This window comes from Heptranchias perlo, unplaced genomic scaffold (assembly GCF_035084215.1).
Source record: "Heptranchias perlo isolate sHepPer1 unplaced genomic scaffold, sHepPer1.hap1 HAP1_SCAFFOLD_954, whole genome shotgun sequence".
In the NCBI taxonomy this organism is placed as follows: Eukaryota; Metazoa; Chordata; class Chondrichthyes; order Hexanchiformes; family Hexanchidae; genus Heptranchias; species Heptranchias perlo.
Window position 1 is genome coordinate 17,797 of NW_027139997.1, and position 8,213 is coordinate 26,009.

Genomic DNA, 8,213 nt, shown 5'->3' on the forward strand with positions numbered 1-8,213 from the left:
TCCAAACCCCATCGACACACGCACTCCAAACCCCATCGACACACGCACTCCAAACCCCATCGACACACGCACTCCAAACCCCATCGACACACGCACTCCAAAACCCCATCGACACACGCACTCCAAACCCCATCGACACACGCACTCCAAAACCATCGACACACGCACTCCAAACCCATCGACACACGCACTCCAAACCCCATCGACACACGCACTCCAAAACCATCGACACACGCACTCCAAAACCCATCGACACACGCACTCCAAACCCCATCGACACACGCACTCCAAAACCATCGACACACGCACTCCAAAACCCATCGACACACGCACTCCAAACCCCATCGACACACGCACTCCAAACCCCATCGACACACGCACTCCAAACCCCATCGACACACGCACTCCAAACCCCATCGACACACGCACTCCAAGCCCCATCGACACACGCACTCCAAACCCCATCGACACGCGCACTCCAAACCCCAGCGACACACGCACTCCAAACCCCATCGACACACGCACTCCAAACCCCATCGACACGCGCACTCCAAACCCATCGACACACGCACTCCAAACCCCATCGACACACGCACTCCAAACCCCATCGACACACGCACTCCAAACCCATCGACACACGCACTCCAAACCCCATCGACACGCGCACTCCAAACCCCATCGACACACGCACTCCAAACCCCATCGACACACGCACTCCAAAACCATCGACACACGCACTCCAAAACCATCGACACACGCACTCCAAACCCCATCGACACGCGCACTCCAAAACCGTCGACACGCGCACTCCAAACCCCATCGACACACGCACTCCAAACCCATCGACACGCGCACTCCAAACCCCATCGACACACGCACTCCAAACCCCATCGACGCACGCACTCCAAAACCCATCGACACACGCACTCCAAAACCCATCGACACACGCACTCCAAACCCCATCGACGCACGCACTCCAAAACCCATCGACACGCGCACTCCAAAACCATCGACACACGCACTCCAAACCCCATCGACACGCGCACTCCAAACCCCATCGACACACGCACTCCAAACCCCATCGACACGTGCACTCCAAAACCATCGACACACGCACTCCAAAACTCATCGACACACGCACTCCAAACCCCATCGACACGTGCACTCCAAAACCATCGACACACGCACTCCAAAACCATCGACACACGCACTCCAAACCCCATCGACACACGCACTCCAAAACCATCGACACACGCACTCCAAAACCATCGACACACGCACTCCAAAACCATCGACACACGCACTCCAAAACCATCGACACGCGCACTCCAAACCCCATCGACACACGCACTCCAAACCCCATCGACACACGCACTCCAAAACCCCATCGACACACGCACTCCAAAACCATCGACACACGCACTCCAAAACCCCATCGACACACGCACTCCAAAACCATCGACACACGCACTCCAAAACCCCATCGACACACGCACTCCAAAACCCCATCGACACACGCACTCCAAAACCATCGACACACGCACTCCAAAACCCCATCGACACACGCACTCCAAACCCCATCGACACACGCACTCCAAAACCCCATCGACACACGCACTCCAAAACCATCGACACACGCACTCCAAAACCCCATCGACACACGCACTCCAAAACCATCGACACACGCACTCCAAACCCCATCGACACACGCACTCCAAAACCCATCGACACACGCACTCCAAAACTCATCGACACACGCACTCCAAACCCCATCGACACGCGCACTCCAAACCCCATCGACACACGCACTCCAAAACCATCGACACACGCACTCCAAAACCCCATCGACACACGCACTCCAAAACCCCATCGACACACGCACTCCAAAACCATCGACACACGCACTCCAAAACCCCATCGACACACGCACTCCAAACCCCATCGACACACGCACTCCAAAACCCCATCGACACGCGCACTCCAAAACCATCGACACACGCACTCCAAAACCCCATCGACACACGCACTCCAAAACCATCGACACACGCACTCCAAAACCCCATCGACACACGCACTCCAAACCCCATCGACACGCGCACTCCAAACCCCATCGACACACGCACTCCAAAACCATCGACACACGCACTCCAAAGCCCCATCGACACACGCACTCCAAAACCATCGACACACGCACTCCAAAACCCCATCGACACACGCACTCCAAAACCATCGACACACGCACTCCAAACCCCATCGACACACGCACTCCAAAACCCATCGACACACGCACTCCAAAACTCATCGACACACGCACTCCAAACCCCATCGACACGCGCACTCCAAAACCATCGACACACGCACTCCAAAACCCCATCGACACACGCACTCCAAAACCATCGACACGCGCACTCCAAAACCCCATCGACACACGCACTCCAAACCCCATCGACACACGCACTCCAAACCCCATCGACACACGCACTCCAAAACCATCGACACACGCACTCCAAACCCCATCGACACACGCACTCCAAACCCCATCGACACACGCACTCCAAAACCATCGACACACGCACTCCAAACCCCATCGACACACGCACTCCAAACCCCATCGACACACGCACTCCAAACCCCATCGACACACGCACTCCAAAACCATCGACACACGCACTCCAAAACCCCATCGACACACGCACTCCAAAACCATCGACACACGCACTCCAAAACCCCATCGACACACGCACTCCAAAACCATCGACACACGCACTCCAAACCCCATCGACACACGCACTCCAAAACCCATCGACACACGCACTCCAAAACTCATCGACACACGCACTCCAAACCCCATCGACACGCGCACTCCAAAACCATCGACACACGCACTCCAAAACCATCGACACACGCACTCCAAAACCATCGACACGCGCACTCCAAAACCATCGACACGCGCACTCCAAACCCCATCGACACACGCACTCCAAAACCATCGACACACGCACTCCAAACCCCATCGACACACGCACTCCAAAACCATCGACACACGCACTCCAAAACCATCGACACGCGCACTCCAAAACCATCGACACGCGCACTCCAAAACCCATCGACACAAGCACTCCAAAACCATCGACACACGCACTCCAAAACCCATCGACACACGCACTCCAAACCCATCGACACACGCACTCCAAACCCCATCGACACACACACTCCAAAAACCCATCGACACACGCACTCCAAAACCATCGACACACGCACTCCAAACCCCAACGACACACGCACTCCAAAACCCCATCGACACGCGCACTCCAAACCCCTTCGACACGCGCACTCCAAAACCATCGACACACGCACTCCAAACCCCATCGACACACGCACTCCAAAACCATCGACACGCGCACTCCAAACCCTATCGACACACACACTCCAAAAACCCATCGACACACGCACTCCAAAACCATCGACACACGCACTCCAAACCCCATCGACACACGCACTCCAAAACCCCATCGACACACGCACTCCAAAACCCCATCGACACACGCACTCCAAACCCCATCGACACACGCACTCCAAACCCCATCGACACACGCACTCCAAAACCCGTCGACACACGCACTCCAAACCCCATCGACACACGCACTCCAAACCCCATCGACACACGCACTCCAAAACCCATCGACACACGCACTCCAAACCCCATCGACACACGCACTCCAAAACCCCATCGACACACGCACTCCAAAACCCATCGACACACGCACTCCAAACCCCATCGACACACGCACTCCAAAACCCCATCGACACGCGCACTCCAAAACACATCGACACACGCACTCCAAACCCCATCGACACACGCACTCCAAAACCATCGACACACGCACTCCAAACCCATCGACACACGCACTCCAAAACCATCGACACACGCACTCCAAAACCATCGACACACGCACTCCAAAACCATCGACACACGCACTCCAAACCCCATCGTCACACGCACTCCAAACCCCATCGACACGCGCACTCCAAACCCCATCGACACACGCACTCCAAAACCCATCGACACACGCACTCCAAACCCCATCGACACACGCACTCCAAAACCCCATCGACACACGCACTCCAAAACCATCGACACACGCACTCGAAACCCCATCGACACACGCACTCCAAAACCATCGACACACGCACTCCAAAACCCCATCGACACACGCACTCCAAACCCCATCGACACACGCACTCCAAACCCATCGACACACGCACTCCAAACCCCATCGACACGCGCACTCCAAACCCCATCGACACACGCACTCCAAACCCCATCGACACACGCACTCCAAAACCCCATCGACACACGCACTCCAAAACCATCGACACACGCGCTCCAAACCCCATCGACACACGCACTCCAAACCCCATCGACACACGCACTCCAAACCCCATCGACACACGCACTCCAAACCCCATCGACACACGCACTCAAAACCATCGACACGCACTCCAAACCCCATCGACACACGCACTCCAAAACCATCGACACACGCACTCCAAACCCCATCGACACACGCACTCCAAAACCCCATCGACACACGCACTCCAAAACCATCGACACACGCACTCCAAACCCCATCGACACACGCACTCCAAACCCCATCGACACACGCACTCCAAAACCATCGACACACGCACTCCAAAACCCCATCGACACACGCACTCCAAAACCATCGACACACGCACTCCAAAACCATCGACACACGCACTCCAAACCCCATCGACACACGCACTCCAAAACCATCGACACACGCACTCCAAAACCATCGACACACGCACTCCAAACCCCATCGACACACGCACTCCAAAACCATCGACACACGCACTCCAAACCCCATCGACACGCGCACTCCAAACCCCATCGACACACGCACTCCAAAACCATCGACACACGCACTCCAAACCCCATCGACACACGAACTCCAAAACCATCGACACACGCACTCCAAACCCCATCGACACACGCACTCCAACCCCATCGACACACGCACTCCAAACCCCATCGACACACGCACTCCAAAACCCATCGACACACGCACTCCAAACCCCATCGACACACGCACTCCAAAACCCATCGACACACGCACTCCAAACCCATCGACACACGCACTCCAAAACCCATCGACACACGCACTCCAAAACCATCGACACACGCACTCCAAACCCCATCGACACACGCACTCCAAAACCATCGACACACGCACTCCAAAACCCATCGACACACGCACTCCAAAACCCATCGACACACGCACTCGAAACCAATCGACACACGCACTCCAAAACCCCATCGACACACGCACTCCAAACCCCATCGACACACGCACTCCAAAACCATCGACACACGCACTCCAAACCCCATCGACACACGCACTCCAAACCCCATCGACACGCGCACTCCAAAACCATCGACACACGCACTCCAAAACCATCGACACACGCACTCCAAACCCCATCGACACACGCACTCCAAAACCATCGACACACGCACTCCAAAACCATCGACACACGCACTCCAAACCCCATCGACACACGCACTCCAAACCCATCGACACACGCACTCCAAAACCCATCGACACACGCACTCCAAAACCATCGACACGCGCACTCCAAACCCCATCGACACACGCACTCCAAACCCATCGACACACGCACTCCAAAACCCATCGACACACGCACTCCAAAACCATCGACACGCGCACCCCAAACCCCATCGACACACGCACTCCAAAACCATCGACGCACGCACTCCAAAACCCATCGACACACGCACTCCAAACCCCATCGACACGCGCACTCCAAACCCCATCGACACACGCACTCCAAACCCATCGACACACGCACTCCAAAACCCATCGACACACGCACTCCAAAACCATCGACACACGCACTCCAAACCCCATCGACACACGCACTCCAAAACCATCGACACACGCACTCCAAAACCCATCGACACACGCACTCCAAACCCCATCGACACACGCACTCCAAAAACCATCGACACACGCACTTCAAACCCCATCGACACACGCACTCCAAACCCCATCGACACACGCACTCGAAACCCATCGACACACGCACTCCAAACCCATCGACACACGCACTCCAAAAGCCATCGACACACGCACTCCAAACCCCATCGACACACGCACTCCAAACCCCATCGACACACGCACTCCAAACCCCATCGACACACGCACTCCAAACCCCATCGACACACGCACTCCAAACCCCATCGACACACGCACTCAAAACCATCGACACGCACTCCAAACCCCATCGACACACGCACTCCAAACCCCATCGACACACGCACTCAAAACCATCGACACGCACTCCAAACCCCATCGACACACGCACTCCAAAACCATCGACACACGCACTCCAAACCCCATCGACACGCACTCCAAACCCCATCGACACACGCACTCCAAAACCATCGACACACGCACTCCAAAACCCATCGACACACGCACTCGAAACCCATCGACACACGCTCTCCAAAACCCCATCGACACACGCACTCCAAACCCCATCGACACACGCACTCCAAAACCATCGACACACGCACTCCAAAACCATCGATACACGCACTCCAAACCCCATCGACACACGCACTCCAAAACCCCATCGACACACGCACTCCAAACCCCATCGACACACGCACTCCAAACCCCATCGACACACGCACTCAAAACCATCGACACGCACTCCAAACCCCATCGACACACGCACTCCAAACCCCATCGACACACGCACTCCAAAACCCATCGACACACGCACTCCAAACCCCATCGACACACGCACTCCAAACCCCATCGACACACGCACTCCAAACCCCATCGACACACGCACTCCAAACCCCATCGACACAAGCACTCCAAAACCCATCGACACACGCACTCCAAACCCCATCGACACACGCACTCCAAACCCCATCGACACACGCACTCCAAACCCCATCGACACACGCACTCCAAAACCCCATCGACACACGCACTCCAAACCATCGACACACGCACTCCAAACCCCATCGACACACGCACTCCAAAACCCCATCGACACACGCACTCCAAACCCCATCGACACACGCACTCCAAAACCCCATCGACACACGCACTCCAAAACCCCATCGACACACGCACTCCAAAACCCCATCGACACACGCACTCAAAACCATCGTCACGCACTCCAAACCCCATCGACACACGCACTCCAAACCCCATCGACACACGCACTCCAAACCCCATCGACACACGCACTCGAAACCCCATCGACACACGCACTCAAAACCATCGACACGCACTCGAAACCCCATCGACACACGCACTCAAAACCATCGACACGCACTCCAAAACCCCATCGACACACGCACTCAAAACCATCGACACGCACTCCAAACCCCATCGACACACGCACTCCAAACCCCATCGACACACGCACTCCAAACCCCATCGACACGCGCACTCCAAACCCCATCGACACACGCACTCCAAAACCATCGACACACGCACTCCAAAACCATCGACACACGCACTCAAAACCATCGACACGCACTCCAAACCCCATCGACACACGCACTCCAAACCCCATCGACACGCGCACTCCAAACCCCATCGACACACGCACTCCAAAACCATCGACACACGCACTCCAAACCCCATCGACACGCGCACTCCAAACCCCATCGACACACGCACTCCAAACCCCATCGACACGCGCACTCCAAAACCATCGACACACGCACTCCAAACCCCATCGACACGCGCACTCCAAAACCCATCGACACGCGCACTCCAAAACCCATCGACACACGCACTCCAAACCCCATCGACACACGCACTCCAAACCCCATCGACACACGCACTCCAAAACCCCATCGACACACGCACTCCAAAACCCATCGACACACGCACTCCAAAACCCCATCGACACGCGCACTCCAAAACCATCGACACACGCACTCCAAACCCCATCGACACGCGCACTCCAAAACCCATCGACACGCGCACTCCAAAACCCCATCGACACGCGCACTCCAAAACCATCGACACGCGCACTCCAAAACCATCGACACACGCACTCCAAAACCCCATCGACACGCGCACTCCAAAACCATCGACACACGCACTCCAAACCCCATCGACACGCGCACTCCAAAA